Genomic DNA, 17,077 nt, shown 5'->3' on the forward strand with positions numbered 1-17,077 from the left:
GGAGGGTTATCACAACAATCCATGCAAGAGATAACAATTATAGTGAGGGATAAGAAGTGGTTACAAACTGGTCATCTTTTGAAAGCACAGTAGACAGAATTTTCAGAGGGATTAGATGTGGCATGTGAGAAAAAGAGGAGCGTCTAATTTTTATTTTTCCCTGAACAACAAAAGCATTGAGCTGCCACTAACTGAGGCGGAAAATATTTAAACAGGAGTAGATTTAGGGCACTGTAAAGAGCTTAGTTTTTGACATATTAAATATATTTATAAAAAAATCTCTATGTTTGGATATGATAGTTCATTAGATAGACAAAGTTAACAAATGATAACTTTTCTTCATGATTATGCCCTCTACATCCATATAGGATTTCAGAAACGTGATAAAGCAAAATTTCCTATCTTGACTTCCCCCTGGAAAGTAGAACTTGACCCAAGGACTTGAGTCCCAGTGGACTGTGTTCCTTATTTGAGGAATCAAAGGATTCAGAAGAGTGGAACAGTAAAAGAGAAAAGCCAAAATGATGGTGGATCATTAAGCTCATCATCACTATGGGCAGGTGGGACTTGAACTGGAAGGGATTCTCTGAGGACCCATGTAGAATAAAGACAGCATTATTTCCCCAAGGTACCAAAGGAGGGAACACATATTCACTGGTGCCCAACGTCCATTGGTCAAGGATAACCCCAAGGCTTATAAACTCCTTTGCACTTTTGGTTGTGCTGTGAGTGACAGGCCAGATGTTTGGGAAGCCAGTGTGATACATGGTACAACAAGCATGAAGTGAGGTCAGGCTATACCTGCATGAGATGGTTGTTGCAGTGACATCTGGAGCTTGGGTAGTGAGAAGACGAGAAGTGGTACAAAGGGTGTTTAAAACAAAGGGTACCAACATTTAGATTTTTCTGAGGTGGCCAGAAGGAGAGATCATGGAAATATTTCACAGAGCTTTACAGGGCTGATTGCTCAGTTCACATCTCTTGCAATGAAAGAGTTCTGAAAAATTCAATTTCTCAGATCCTCGGTGACATACCATCTTACTCTATCATTATATGAATATTATGAACAGAAGACTGTAAGATAGACTAATTTTTTAAAGCAAGTGCAAATACTAAACTCAAATTGTACATGGGGATTGAGGGTAAGGGACCGAAATATTATCCCAATTCTCTATTTCAGAAATGGCTCAAGGTCAACAGAATCGCAGACTTGAAAAAAAATCATGGCATTTTTTTTGGGTGGACATATGAGTATGGTTTCAGAGGAATTCCCTAGATTGTGAATGGTATGAGCCATTATTTAATTTGTAAGTCTGACTTTTAATAGCAAGTTTCATTTACTGTCTGAATCAAAAATAATCTTTCTTGTCATTGAGGATGAGTTTCAAAAGGAAAGTTTTGAGCTGAAAGTGAACGATAAGAAAACACAATATTCCTAGAATTGTGGAAGCAACATATGATTCCCAAACCTACACCCAACTGCACTGCTCTGTGGCTAAACTCTGAAAAGGTTTTGCTTATACTAGTTCTATTAGAATGTATTTTTGACAATTCTGGAATTAAAGCCATAATTAAGACTCAGAATTAAATATGCTTCTCACTAGAAAATGGAAAATGTTCCATAACTCTAAAAGCAAGTCCCATTACTCCGATTACAGCATCCTCATTTACTTGACCAAAATCTAGTAGTGATACCACTGTACCCATAGCTGTACATATAAACTACATTACTAGGTAGAATACAAACTGTTTACTAAAAAGCTAGATTAAAATACTTTACCTGGCTTTGGTTACTAATTGCTAACAAGCTTAACATTGTTATTCATAAAAAAAATCTTACGTTTCCCCTGTTTTGGACAATGTGTTCCATGGATTCTGTTAGTCTAAATAAATTGATGGCTGAATCAATCTTCTTTTTATTAAATATTTTAATTTAATGACAAGGGACTAAATAGTGAAGTTTAAAGCAACAATATGTTTTTCCAGTTAGTGAAATGCCAAACTGATAATGATAAACTACATGGGAATCTTTTCATATTGACTGTGGTCGGGAAAGTAGCAGATGAACTTCAATGTAGATAAGAAACTTCGAAAAATAACCTAAACTAAATGTACGAGAAAACAAGCCCTGAACTTTTAGTTATAACTTAGGAAAAACAGATTTAAGAATCACCGCAGATTACTTTTGGAAAATATTAGCCCAATTTATTGTTGTAGAGAGATTAAGATGATACTGCAGGTAAATGAAATTTTTTGAAAATATATAATTATTTTCTTATCCCTATACATGTAAGAAACCAGGGTGTTTTCATGCATAAAATATTATGAGTTTTTGGAGCCAATTCTCAAACTTGAAGAAAACTGTTGAAGATCCAGAGAAAGAGGGAAAAAAGGTGAATTGGATGAGAAATGCTCTATGGAGTAAATCCTGAATAGTGCAAACTGATTAGAATATTTGTTTAAAGAGATAAAATAAACATTATAAAGTCTCAAAGGATTTTAAAAAAGTGATCATGACATTGCTCTCTGGATTCTGGAGAGCTGGAAATAGAAAGTACAAAAAGAATGTATTAAGAGTTATTTTGGATGAACTGTAAACTATATGAGAATACTTTACATCACAGGTAGTAACTTAAGGTATTCTCAGTGCCAAGAAAGGCGAAAAATATACAAAGGTGTAGGATGCTTTCTGATAGATTTATAGGTAATGAATCAATTCACTCAGAAAATAATTATGTGTACAATTACAGGTCAAGTAATAGGCCAATTAGCATACAGTTTATTAGTAGAAACAGAAAAATAAGGAGATAATACCAATGTAATGGCAGATGTGCAAACTGGTGGCTTGATGCCTGTGCACGTGTATGTGTCTGTGCTTTAGTGTGTCTGTCTGTATATATGTATTTACGTGAGAAGGAGGGTGTTTGTTAAAGCAACCAGGAGAGTATAGTGACTGAACTGAGTCTCACCCAATATTTAGGAGTAAGGCGAAGAAGCAAGAAGGAAGAAAGTAGAGTTTGAAAGACAGAAAGAGGAGAGAAATTATAGCATGAGGGAACTGCAACTTCATCGATATAGCTAGCTGCAGCCCTAAGTCCTAGGTATGAAGAATAAGAGATGAGACTAGAGAGATAAACAGGCACCTGTTTGCTATATTATGACCTAAGGCTTTATCCTCCACCTTTTTTTTTTTTTTTTTGGAGGAGGATTAGCCCTGAGCTAACATCTGCTGTCAATCCTCCCCTTTTTGCTGAGGAAGATTGGCCCTGAGCTAACATCTGTACCCATCTTCCTCTACTTTATATGTGGGACACCTGCCACAGCATGGCTTGCCAAGCGGTGCATAGGTCTGCACTTGGGATCCAAACCCACAAACCCCAGGCTGCCAAAGCAGAGCAGGCAAACTTAACCACTACGTCATGGGATGGCCCTTTGATATATTTTTTTACAAAGAAATTATACACAATAATTCTCAATGTTTCTTATGTTTTCATTTATAGTGTACTAAATACATATTAAACTTACTATGTTTGTTCCTTTCCTTATACATTTACAACTGGTAATAAGAACAATTTTAATGTTAAGTCACAGAACAATCACATTTTTTTCTATTAACTATTAAGATTACTTTTCACAGCTTCAGCTTGTATGGTCATTTTTATAGTTTTTTGCCACTGTCCAAAGTGAGGACTTCCTGTTCTTATTTTCCAAAATTTCTTAATGTATTTCTATATTATATTTAATATTGCTATTAATAAATATATTAGTGAATAGTTAATATATTATTGTACAATGAGATTATAATTTAAAGGAAACACTAAAGGTGATGTCAAAATTTTACAACCTTCAAGTCAAATTTGGGGATTCAAGTAAACATCATTTTGGTGTTGGTAGATAGGTGAGGAAAATATTTCCAGTAAAACATTTTATCTTAAGTATATCATGTCTTTTAGAAAGTTGCATTGTATAATTCTGGGGTTTAAAAAGGTCCTTAAATACCTGGATAACTAAATGAAATACTTAGTGTGCTCTAAACATTACTAAACTCCATAATTATCACACAACATTGCTTTTACCAAATACTGCATCCTCAGCACTACACTGCTAAGAAACACATTGTCGATTGAAAGCCCAAAGACTCAACAAAATGCAAAATAATGTTTAAATGCAACTAATTTACTCAATGACTCTAGGTTTTTCCTTTCATTTAGAAGAATGAGGAAAGCAAACATATTTTAAGTTGTAGAATTAGAAGAAAGGACTCTTTTTGTCATCATCTTCGATTTCACTGTTGAATGACAGCAAATATAATTTTTGGTGAAGAAAATTTGTTTAGCAGATCCTACTGAAAACCTCTATGAATTTAATTCATTTAGCCAAGGTGCTGAGATGTGGGTGGAGAGGGGTCGCAAATGCAGATGAGACACACGCTCCAGACTCAGAAACTCACCATCTGTGTTTCGGATTTTCTGTCTCTTTCCCATTCCTCGCAGGCGCATTCTCCACGTTTCCCAGCCCTGATCCATGCCCAGGAAGCCTCACCAAACTGACCTCACCCACTTCCTTGCAAACAGTGGTTTGCAGTTACATTTGTCCCATTCGTCCCATTTGTTCCATGGGATCCAGCACCAAGAAGATAGAGGTGGAACATTTTTTTCCTCTGGCCTCAACTCTCCCATTTAGCTGTGTTTCCAGCATTGATTGCTTCCCCCTACAATTAAAGATCCTGTTAGATGGTCCTTAATCCAAGTTCCAACTCTCATTAGGTTCCAGTCATGCATTTTTCCTTGTCATTCAGGCCTAGGGGTAGCAAAGGCTTCCTGCCATTGTTGTTCCCTGGGTGCTTCAAAAGCCCTTTTTAGGTCCAGTAACTCCATTCATATCTCTGTAAATAGTCCCCTCATTAAACTATCTTAAAAATCCCTTTTTGTTTCCTGTGAAACTTCTCAATAAAAGGAAGAATGAGTACTATGAGAATTTAAATAACGCTATTAATCTACTTTGGATAGATTCATAAACATATTTAAACAAGATCTTTCAGGAGTCAAAAACTGGCAGCTTACCAGATGAATTCTGTCTCTGCACAGCTCCTGTAGACATTTGCTTTTTTGACTCCTGTCTACTGCTTGAAGACTGTAGATCCCTTGACAACAATAGTGGGCACTTTAAATCAGGAAAGTTCCTGGCTAAAAAATGTTGCATGCCAAAACCTTTATAATACTATGCTCTTTCCTTTTCTGGGTTTCATGGCAGACCTCTCTGAGATGCCCCAAACACTACCTAGAGAAAGGTGGGCTGCCTCTAAACCGCAAGCCAGATGAGAAGGATGGATTGTTAAGACAAGAGCTATGCAGAACCAAATTTCCCGTTGTGCTATAGCTTCCCCAAACAATTTACTGCCACTAGTAGAAACAATTCTTCATGCTCATAATAAAAGTTTGTCAACCACCCAAGAGGAAAATCAATTACTAAATACTCTATGCCATGAAGGAGAAAAACGCAGTGTCTAAATGCTAGTGCCTTATGAACAAGTCACATCTAAAAGGGACAACGATCAGCTCTATGCTGGGAAACATACAAAGAAACAAACAAACAAGGAAATTGTCTGCCTTCAGTGAAACCAGCAGAGACTTAAGTTTACAGGGAATTTCCCAAATGGTCACAGTCTCCAATCCTTCTTAATAATGTAGGATACCATTGTTAAAAATCATTTTTATATTTTACAAACCATTTAAATATGTATAATTATCCTGTTGGATAACAGAGCATATTAAAAGAATTAAAAAACTATTTCTAAAGATATTAGTAATTTTTGGAGTGACATCAGCATCATGGTGGCATAAGATGTCCCTCCTTTTCATCTCCCTTTTAATAACTAAAATTCAGCATCCATTCATGAAAAAAAGAGCCTCTCTGGAAGTTGTGGGATCTAGCAGCATAAGCCAAGGAACTCAAGAAGAGAATTGCTCACCTGTGCATCCAGTAATAAAGGAATAGACCTCAGTATGACTGTGGAACCAGCCCCAGCCCCTCTTGGCAAGGGTTGGGAAAACCTGGAGAGTGCTGACTTGGGCAGACATCTACAGATGACAGACCCTTTGTAGAAGTCCAGGCTTCCTGAGAAGGGATTCCAACACTCTGCTAAAGCAAAAATAAATATAAGTTTGGATGCATTGAGAGGGTAAGAGGGACTTTGCCAGTGCCACCTCACCTCCCAAGTGGCACAGCACAGGTTTGAACTAGTCATCATCAATCACCCCCACATGGGAAAGAGAGAGTGGTGAGTGAGTGCCCAGCTTCTCTAGCTGTGTGGCACACTGCTGGAGAAGCCCATTTCTCTCTTGCAACACCTAGAGTATTTAGGTAGGACCTCCATGACTGAGAGGAAGAAGGATATTGGGAAAGGGGCAGATGAGAATATCAAAGGGCTTTAAAGACACCTCATTCTTGCTGAATGCATTCAGGACTCCAGGAGGAAGCACACCCATGGATCCACTGGAAAAATCTCACCCAAGGATCTCCCCCACCTGGCCCATGGGCACTCCCCAATGCCCTGAGTGTTAAACCTACACCTCCCTGCACTCTCTGGCTGGCATCTTGTACACGCTCCTGAGTACAGCAGCAAGAGTAAATTGTGGAAAACAGGGAATTCATTCACACAACAGGCCAGGGTCTGTGGGCAGAGGAGAAATCGCAAAGTAGAGCTGCAGTGCCACCTTCTGGAAAACAAAAGAGAAATTTCCGGCAGCTAGCCTGGAGAATTGTAAACTCTAGAGAAGACATACAAACATAAGAATTCTGCCACAAGAGGGAGCAAGAGGTGTGAAGCAAATGTATCCGTACAAGGTCAGAGAAAGCCCCATACATAAATAAACAGGACTAACTAAAAATATCTCTCACCTGAAAGTGACTAATAAAGAAGGAGGAGGTGACTGCTGCTTCAAATTGCAGAAACAGCAACACAAAACCCCAAGGAAAATGAATAATCAAGGACACAGGACATAACCAAAATTTCTCAATACTCCAGTAACCAAACTCAAAGACACAGGATTCTGTGATTTACTCAATAGAGAAGTCAAAATAGCTGTTTTGAGGAAATTCAATGAGCTACAAGAAAATACAGAAAGATAATTTGTGAAGTTAGGGAAACAATACAAAAACAAAATGAGAAATTTAACAAAGAGATAGCAACCATAAAAGAACTAAACAGAAATTCTGGAGCTGAAGAATTCAATCTGAAAAGTTTAAAAAAAAATTCAATAGAGAGCTTTAACAGCAGAATAGAACAAACAGAAGATAGAATGAGTGAGCTAGAGGCAAGAACTTTGAAATAACCCAGTCAGAAGAGAAAAAAGAATGAGACGCAAGCCCTATGTGATCTATGGGACAGAATCAAGCAATTCAATATCAGAATCACTGGAGTTCCAGAAGGAGAAGAGATTTAGAAAGGGCCAGAAGGTTTATTTAATGAGATAATTGCAGAGAAATTCACAAACATGGGGAGAGACTTGGACATCCAAGTTCACAACGCTAATAGATCACCCCATTATCTCAATTCGAAAGAACCTTCTCCAAGACACATTATAATGAAACTGTCAAAAATAAAAGATAAAGAAATGATACTAAAAGCACCAAAACAAAAGAGATGCAACCCACAAAGCAGACCCCATTAGACTAACATGGGATTTCTCAATAGAAAGGCTACAGGCCAGAAGAGAATGATGTATTAAAAGTGTTGAAAGAAAAGAATTGTTGGATCAGAAAACTCTGTCCAGCAAAGTTATCCTTCAGAAATTAAGGAGAAATAAATATTTTCTCAGGTAAATGAAAGTGAAGGGAGTTCATTACAACTCGACCTGCCTTATAAGAAAGGCTGAAAGGTGTTCTTCAAGCTGAAATTAAAAGATGCTACTTTGTAACATGAAAATATACAACACACCTGTAAAAGTAAATATACAGTCAGATTTAGAAAACTCTAATTCTGTAATATGATGGTTTACTAACCATTTAACTATAGTATAAAGGTTAAAGGAAAAGAGTATTAAAAATAACCATAGCTAGTACAATTTATTACAAAAATACAATATAAAAAGAGGTTAATTATGGCATCAAAAACATAACAGGGGAGGTAAAGGGGTAGAGCTTTTGTATGCAAGAGAAGTCATGTTGCTGTCAGTTTAAAATGGACTATTTTATGTATAGGATGTTTTATGTAAGCTTCATGGTAAGCACAAAGCAAAAACCTATAGTAGATTCACAAAAGATAAACAGGAGGGAATAAAAGCATACCACAACAAAAAATCAGAATTCACAAAGGTAGGAAGAAAGAGAGGATAAATGGAACAGTGGACTATAAAACAGAAAACAATAAGATGGCATTAGTAAGTTATCATATATCAATTATTACTCTAAATGCAAGTGGATTGGATTCATCAATAAAAAAGAGTGGCTGAATGGATATAAAAGGAAGACCCTATTATATGCTGCCTACAAGAGACCCACTTCCACTTTAAGGACACACACAAGCTCAAAGTGAAGGACTAGAAAAAGATATTCTATGCAAGCGAAAATCAAAAGAAAGTGGGGTAGCCACCCCTATATCAGAGAAAATAGACTTTAGGCCGAAAATTATAACAAGAGAAAAGGAAGGCAATTATATAATGATAAAGGGGTCAATTCATCAAGAAGATATAAAAATCTTAAATATATATGTACCCAACATTGGAGCACCTAAATTAATATTAAGCAAATACCAATAGATCTAAAGAGAGAAACAGGCAACAATATAATAATACTAAGGGGCTTCAATACCCTACCGTCAGCAATGAATATATTATTCAGACAGAAAATCAACAAGAAAACTTTGGATTTGAACCATACTTTAGACCAACTGCACTTAACGGACATGTGTATATATATATATATATATATATATATATGTATATATAAAATATTCCATCCAACAGCAGCAGAATGCTCATTCTTCTCAAGTACACATGGAACATTCTCCAGGATAGATCATACGATCGGCCACAAAACAAGTCTTAGAAAATTGAAGAAGATTGAAATCATACCAAGTATCTTTTCTGACCACAATGGTATAAAACTAGAAATCGAGAAGAGGAAAGATGGAAAATTTAAAAACATGTAGAAACTAGCAACACACTACTGAACAACCAGTATGTCAAAGAAGAAATTAAAAATACCTCAAAACAAGAGAAAATGGAAACACAGCTCACCAAAGCTCATGGGATGCTGCAAAAGCTTATCTTACATCACTTACAAAAATTAACTCAAAATGAATTAAAGACTTAAAAATAAGACTTGATACCTTAAAACTCCTAGAAGAAAACATAAGAAAAAAGCTCCTTGGCATTGATCTTGTTAATGTTTGCAATGACACAACACCAAAAGCATAAGCAACAAAAGCAAAAATCAACAAGTGGGACTATGTTTCTCTTAAAAGCTTCTGTATAGCAAAAGAAACAGTCAACAAAATGTAAAGGCAACCTACAGAATGGGAGAAAATATTTGCAAACCATATATCTGATAAAGAGTTAATATCAAAAATATATAAAGAACTTGGGGTCCCAGAGTCCTTGCAAGCCTGCTCTCTTGGCTCTTACTTCTCAGCCTAGCACAGCCTCACCATGGTGGACACCTTCGTGGGCACCTGGAAGCTATTGGACAGCAAGAATTTCGATGACTACATGAAGTCAATCAGTGTGGGTTTTGCTACCAGGCAGGTAGCCAACATGACCAAGCCTACCACAGTCATCAAAGTGAACGGGGACACTATCACTATAAAAACACATACAGCACCTTCAAGAACACGGAGATCAGCTTCAAGCTGGGGGTGGAGTTTGATGAGACGATGGCGGATGACAGGAAGGTCAAGTCCCTTGTGATGCTGGATGGAGGCAAACTTGTCCACGTGCAGAAGTGGAATGGGCAAGAGACAACACTCCTGTGGGAGCTAATTGATGAAAAAGTCATCCTGACACTCACCCATGGCAGCGCAGTGAGCACTCGCATTTACAGAAAGGGGCAGGACCTTCCGGCTCCTTCACTGACTGTGCCTCCGCCAAGTGGCTGCCTGTGGACTAAGCACCAGATTGCCTCATTTTTTTCCTCTGGCATTTTGTATAAACCCAACTCGGTTGGGGAAGTTCTCTGGGCTCAGGTGGCACCAGCCTGGATCTAGTTCCGGTTCCTGTTGTGTATGTCTGCTTTTTAACTGCATGCAAAGTGTGCTCTGAAGTCAATAAAACAGAGCTAAGACCTATATATACATATACATATACATATATATATATAAAGCACTCAAAAAACAATTAAAAAAATCAAGCAATCCAATTAAAAAATGGTCGAGGAATGAATAAATATTTTTCCAAAGAAGATGTACAAAAGACCAACAGGTACATGAAAAGATACTCAACATTACTAATCATCAGGGAAATGCCACTCAAAACAGCAATGAGATATCACCTGACATCTGCTAGAATGGCTATCTTCCAAAAACAAGAGATAAGTGTAGGCGAGGTTGTGGAGTAAAGGGAACCCTAGTGCACTGTGGTGGAAATGTAAGTTGGTACAGCTACTAAGAAAAACAGTATGGAGGTTCCTCAAAAAATTAAAAATAGAACTAGTATATGATCCAGTAATCCCACTTCTGTGTATATAGCCAAAAGAAATGAAAAGAGGATCTCAAAGATATATGTGCACTTTCATGTTCATGGCAGCATTATTCACAGTAGCCAAGATATGGAAACAACCTGAATATCTGTCAACAGATAAGTGGATAAAGAAGATGTATTATACCTATCTATGATATACATATGTATAATATACATATATATTCATGTACATATGAATATTATTCAGCCATGAAAAAGAAGGAAATCTTGCTGTTTGTAACAAAAGGGATGGCCCTTGAGGGTGTTACGCTAAGTGAGATAAATCAGACAGAGAAAGAAATATCTGCATAATATCACTTATATCTGGAATCTAAGAAAGCTGAAATTATGGAGACAGAGAGTAGAATGGTGGTTACCAGGTGCTGGGAGGTGGGGGAATTGGGGAGATGTTGGTAGAAGATTAATATAAGTAGAAGGTTAATAAGTTCTGGAGATCCAATGCAGAGCATAGTGATTATAGTCAAGATACTGCAATATATACTTCAAAGTTCCTCCTAAGAGACTAGATTTTAAATGTTCTCACTTCAAAAAGAACATGAAAATATGTGACAAGATAGAGGTGTTAACTAATGCTATGGAGCAATCATATTGCAATATATGATGTATCAAATCAACAAGTTTTATACCTTAAAGTTACACAATGATTTCATCAATTGTATCTCAATTTAAAAAACGATAGTAGTAATCTTGATAGAAAAATGAGATAAGTGAATCAACAAATTTTTGTAGTGAATTAAAATTGTAACTATTATGAAATGTAAATCTTGCAAAATTTTTGCCATGGAAGAATATAACAATGAATTCACCAGGATCTGAAAAATTAGTATCTTCATAAAACCATTATGTATAAATTTTCCAAATGGATTTAAATCTGGAACTATAATTAAAGTCTGTGATTAAGAAGAAATAGTTTGTTCCTGTTAGAGACTGGCAATCATTTCCATTTGCAATTTTAAGCACATTTGGAGATGTATTTACAGAAAAATTATTTTAAACTTCTCAGGATTGTGTATAAAAGTCATGCATACGTGATGAATTATAACACGAACTGTGAAAGACATTAGAATTTTCTGCTTTATTTCAATGGTGAAGTAGGAAGGTAGATGTCTTCTTTACATTCCACAAGAAAATAACTTTAAACATGGATCAAGATTTAGTTCTTTTCCCATATGATTAGAGAAGAAAATAAACCATTACAAAATTTATTCTGTATTCATAAAGGTTTATTAAAGGGAGTAAATCCATAGTGCATTTAAATTCATTTGATAGTTTGCTTTAAAAGACTTTGGTTTTCACTGTTAATTAATACTACCACTACAAATATTAATAATAGTAGTATCATTGTATGTAATGTCAGTATTGGATATGAAGGGTTTTCTTCTTCTTTTACTGTGATATGATTGACATACAGCACTGCATAAGTTTAAGGTATACAGCATAATGACTTGACTTACATATGTTGTGAAATGATTACCACAATAAGTTCAGCTAATATCCATCATCTCATATAGATAACCGAAAAAAAAAGTTTTTTTCCGGGTGATGAGAAATCTTGGTATCTACTTTCTTAATAACTTTCAAATACACTGTACAGTAGCATTAGCTGTTGGATGTAAAGTTTTCAACTGCTGTAAATGTTGTATTTTATGCTATGAAATATATATATACAATATGTCCTTTCTACTACCTTGGTAAGAAAGCACTATCCCCATTTTGCACAGTGGAATAAAGAGGTTCAGATGGGGCTAAATATAGTGCTCGCATTCCTTCCTCTGGAAAAGCATTGCTCTTTATCTGATGCCACAGCCCACATGCAGTCTTGCTCACTGACCCAGCCTAAAATGAGTTGGCTTAATACAATTGGGTCAGGAAGAACTTTCTGTGGAGTCATTTCACTCCTGGAATAATCCATACTTATTGCAATAGTTAGAGAGATTACATAAAGTAAAAAGTCTGAATTGAGACATTTTATGAAACTATTGCTTCTGGTAAAAAAAAATCTACAGTTTCTGAAGTAGTGTTTCACTACTGAAACAAAAGCCAGAGAAATTAGACTTAAGTGTGTCTAAAGCTATTAGGAAGTCCAATGTTTCTTTGATTTCAGAATCTCTTTAAACCAACAGTGCTTATGTCTAGTTCTCCTTACAAAATACCCCAGGAGGACTTTCACAAGTGTGGCTCCTGGGAGCCCAAAGCAATGTAGTGGATGAGAAACAATGTGAATAAACTGCCCAGAGAATAAGTGACTTAAGATAATATTCAATATATAATGTACAGTGAGGCAGTTAAAAAGAATTAAAACGTCTTATTTTTAATATTTCAGATTCTTTATAAAATTTAACTGAGTCCCAGTTTGCTCAGCTAATGAATGTTTCTGTATCCCCCGTTTGGAAAGCATATAAAACCCTCTACCGTCTCTCATTAAAATATCTATAAAACATACTGTAGATGCCCCTGAAATGGGGCTCATTTAGCTGACCCCTTTATGAGATTTATGGCATCAGAGTCACATCCAATTCTAGCTGATTAAAGAAATTTTATAGAAGCAGAACCAGAAGAAAATGGAACCATCTGAGCTGTGCCTATAAATATGGTGTGCAGCGACAAGCCTTTCAGAAGTGTTTATTAAATGAAAAATGGTTTTTTCACCCTGACTGCTGTATTTCATCAGAGGCCCCAGAGCTCTCTGTCAATACCCTTTCACACATATAATTGTCACAGGGTAGACACTCACACCACCAAAGGCACCTTAGCCTCAATCATTCTTTATCCCTAAAACTTTGTGGGAAACTATGAATCAATAATATATTTGTAGTAGGAAAGTGGGTTTTATTAGTGATAATCACCTGGATATTTTACTGCCTAAAGTAGAAAAAAGAAAGAAAAAAGGTTTACAAGGTCCACGATCCATTCAATAGTGAGCCCAACACGGATGGATGATTTATTACAGCCCAATTATTTCTTCTCCACTAAAGCCAGTTACAATAAAGAGCACTTATTCTAAAACTACTCTCAGTTTGTGGTGTTCTTTGGTCTTCTTTTCAGAGGTAGCTAAAGAGAAGCACAGTATGTTTTATACTCTGGAAATTCTGAGTTTTAAGATTTTCAGTTAATAAAAAGTTTTGACATATTCGAATTCTTTAAAGAGCTAAGAGAGCTATATTAAATGTGTATTGGAGTTTTAGAGTTTCTTAACATTTCCTGCAATATTTATGATGCACTCTTGTAGATTGCAGGTTTCATGACTTCAATAATTTTATGATACATTTTAAATTTCCTGCAAATGTTTGCAATTAGGAGCAAAATACCATTTAAAAGTCAGAACTAATGTGATAAAGAATATAATTGATTTCTTATTCACATTTTCATGCCCAATTCAAAACTGATATTTGATGCTTGAATTTTTGCTCCCTTGTTTTTTTTATTTTCTGAGTCTCATGCAACTATCTATATGCATACTTTTCTCAAAATAGAGCCATGAGTTACAAGACTTTTGTCAATATACAATAGTGCTACTGTAATGTAAATAATAGTTCTAACTTGATCAAGAAAATAGAGGGGACCAATGTTGCACTTGCACAGCTCTGTAATACAACAGATAATAACAGTAAGTCAATGTTTTTAAAGAATTATAGGATATTTTAAATCATCGTAGGATATCTGTGCTCGAAGTTCTTAGTATTTGTTTTCTAGGGCTGCTGTAACAAAGTACCATAACCTGGGTGGCTTGAAAACAACAGAAATTTATTGGTTCACAGTTCTGGAGGCTAGAAATTCAAAGTCAAGGTGTGAGCAAGCCCGTGACCCCTCTGAAACTTGCAAGGGACAATCCTTCTATGCCTCTTCCTAGCTTCTGGGGGTTGTGGGAAATTCTTGACATTCCTTGGCTTGCAGTTGCAACACTTGAATCTCTGCCTCAGTTGTCATCTGGCCTTCTCCTTCATGTGTTTGTGTCTCTGTGTCTCTTCTTCTCTTCTTATAAGGACACCAGCCACAATGGATTAACGGCCCCCCTATTCCAGTATGACCTCATCTTAACGATTTATTTCTACCATGACACTATTTTCAAATAAGGTTAAAATATGAGGTTTACATTCAATGACTCTATATAATTCCGAGAGTTAGGACTTCAACATATCTTTTTGGGGACACAATTTAACCCTTTATAGGAATCATCCATCAAGGACTTTCTTCAAGGACAAGAAATTAATTAATGTTGGAAAAACAGTTCTATAAAGAGTATATGATTTTATTTGTCCCTAATAAAGCAAAATTTGAGGTAAATAGACATGAGAAGCATATGTATGCATTAATCACTTGATTTTTAAAATATTGCTGTTGTTAATATGGCAGAATCATGCAACAAGCTTCCAGGAGTTCTTTCTATTTCCAACAGATAGAACTGAATAGAAATGCTTCTCTTTAAGGTCTTAGTTCTCTCAGTATTAATTTAGGCATTTGAAGAGTTCTACATTGTTTATTTCAGGCCACCAAAAAACCTTTTAATTGCAAAGGGGAATTTCTCAAGTGTCTGTCTTCTTGGATGCTCAAAGCTTGTAGAAATAGATGTATCGCTACTTCATATTGCAGAAGTAACATTCAAATCCTAGTGTAAGCTTGCAAAGCCAATCACGAAACAGTTTATTCCTGAGGAGAATTACTGAAGAAATCATAAGTCACTAGTACAATCAGTTCTGGTCTGAAGTTTTTAGATAAAATCTTGATGCCTGAAAAGAATTGAATCAAGCTGTGGCACTTTATTTTAATATCTTACTCCAATAAGTAGAAGATAAGGGTGATATATAGGTAAAAGACAATTTCATCCAGAGAGACCTCATTAGCCAAAGCTGGCATTGACCTTCTAATGTTACACTTGCTGATTATCTGCAGTGGATGAGCTTGGTGTCTGAAATTAAATACCTTGAAAGTTCAATGGGATTTTGAAATAATTGTTCAATTTCTAAAAATAGTGTCAACAACTTGGGAGGTCATGGGCCTCTGGAGGAATCTGATAAAAACCACAGACATTCTTTTTGAAAACTGTGCATATGACAATCACATAAAAGTTTACATACAATTTCAAGGAGTAAATGGACTGCCTGTTTTATACCCATTCTTCTAGAGGACGTTCCTAGCAGGATCATTATTAGAATATACACTACAAAACAAAACATAAATCCTCAGTGGTAGTACTATTTTTGGAGTCATTGTACATTGAACATAACTGCTTCCACTGGAAACCATGTTGAGTGATCTGGGCTCCTCTCAAAATTAAATTCTTCCATGACAACCCTATTATGCTTTTGGAAATTATCTTAGGAACTGGATGCAACACTTGGTGACTTAGAATGCATACTTTATTTACGTGAGCTTTGAGATCAAGTATGGAGTGGAATAACTTTGGATTTTTTTTTAACCAGCCTGAAATTATCTTATTTGCAAAAATAAATGAAGTTAATACATTAAACAAATAATTATTTTAATACATATATTTGTCCCACATTTCTGATATTTTCTTCAGTTGTTTACCATATAAGCATAAAAGTAGAGTTTCAAAAGAAAAGTACGAGGAAGCAAGGTTGTTGGTTGGATGAAAAAGTCTCAATTAGTACCACAGCACTGAGTCACTCATATTCTATCATACATTTATAAATGAACCATCAGGAAAATTTTTAGGTCATTTCATGTTGATTTTGAACTGAGGTCTCTATAGAACCAGGCCGAATAGTTTTGATACCTCTGGGGGTCTTGATAGCACAATCTAATTTGGTTCATTACTACTTGTCTCTTCAACTCAGACATGTATTGTCATATTAGCCTTTTGTCTTACTATGTTGTGCCCACTTTATGCCCTTTTTGCCACATTCTGTACAGATCTGGTATGTATAGGACAAGATCCAAGATGAGAAATAATGTCTTTTAAGTTCGAAAATATGTATGTAAAAAAATAGATCATACGAACCAAGTAGGATTCTAGGAAATCTTCATTGCTTGAGATGTCAGACAACTCAGGTACTGTTTACAAAAGAAAGGGAGGAAGGAAGGCAGGTGGGCTTGCTTACTAAAAGTAAAAGAAATTGACTGCAGTTTGATATATATCCACAAATTTCTGAAAAAGATTATTCTTTCCTAGATACGTATTTACAGCCTATCCAAAACAGCACGCAAACACCCTTTAATTCTTTGACAGTGCATAGTATTTCTTACCTCTGGATCTTGGCATATTTTAATTTTTCTCTTGTTCACTTTGCCTCGGACACTTTCTCATGATCATCAAGCTTAAGGTTCAATACTCTTTCATTGGGTTTTCACCATCCCCATCCTACCCATCCCCTAAGATAGGCTCTGTTTCTCTTATTCTCTGTTGTTTTCATGTCCAG

At 35.9% G+C, this 17,077-nt stretch overlaps 1 pseudogene; it reads left to right on the forward strand.

Annotated features, from left to right (window-relative positions):
* Positions 1 to 9,650: 9,650 nt before the first annotated feature.
* LOC124236750 (fatty acid-binding protein, heart-like) lies at positions 9,651 to 10,204 on the forward strand (annotated as a pseudogene).
* The last annotated feature ends 6,873 nt before the right edge of the window (positions 10,205 to 17,077 follow it).

This window comes from Equus quagga, chromosome 3 (assembly GCF_021613505.1).
Source record: "Equus quagga isolate Etosha38 chromosome 3, UCLA_HA_Equagga_1.0, whole genome shotgun sequence".
Classification (NCBI taxonomy): domain Eukaryota; kingdom Metazoa; phylum Chordata; class Mammalia; order Perissodactyla; family Equidae; genus Equus; species Equus quagga.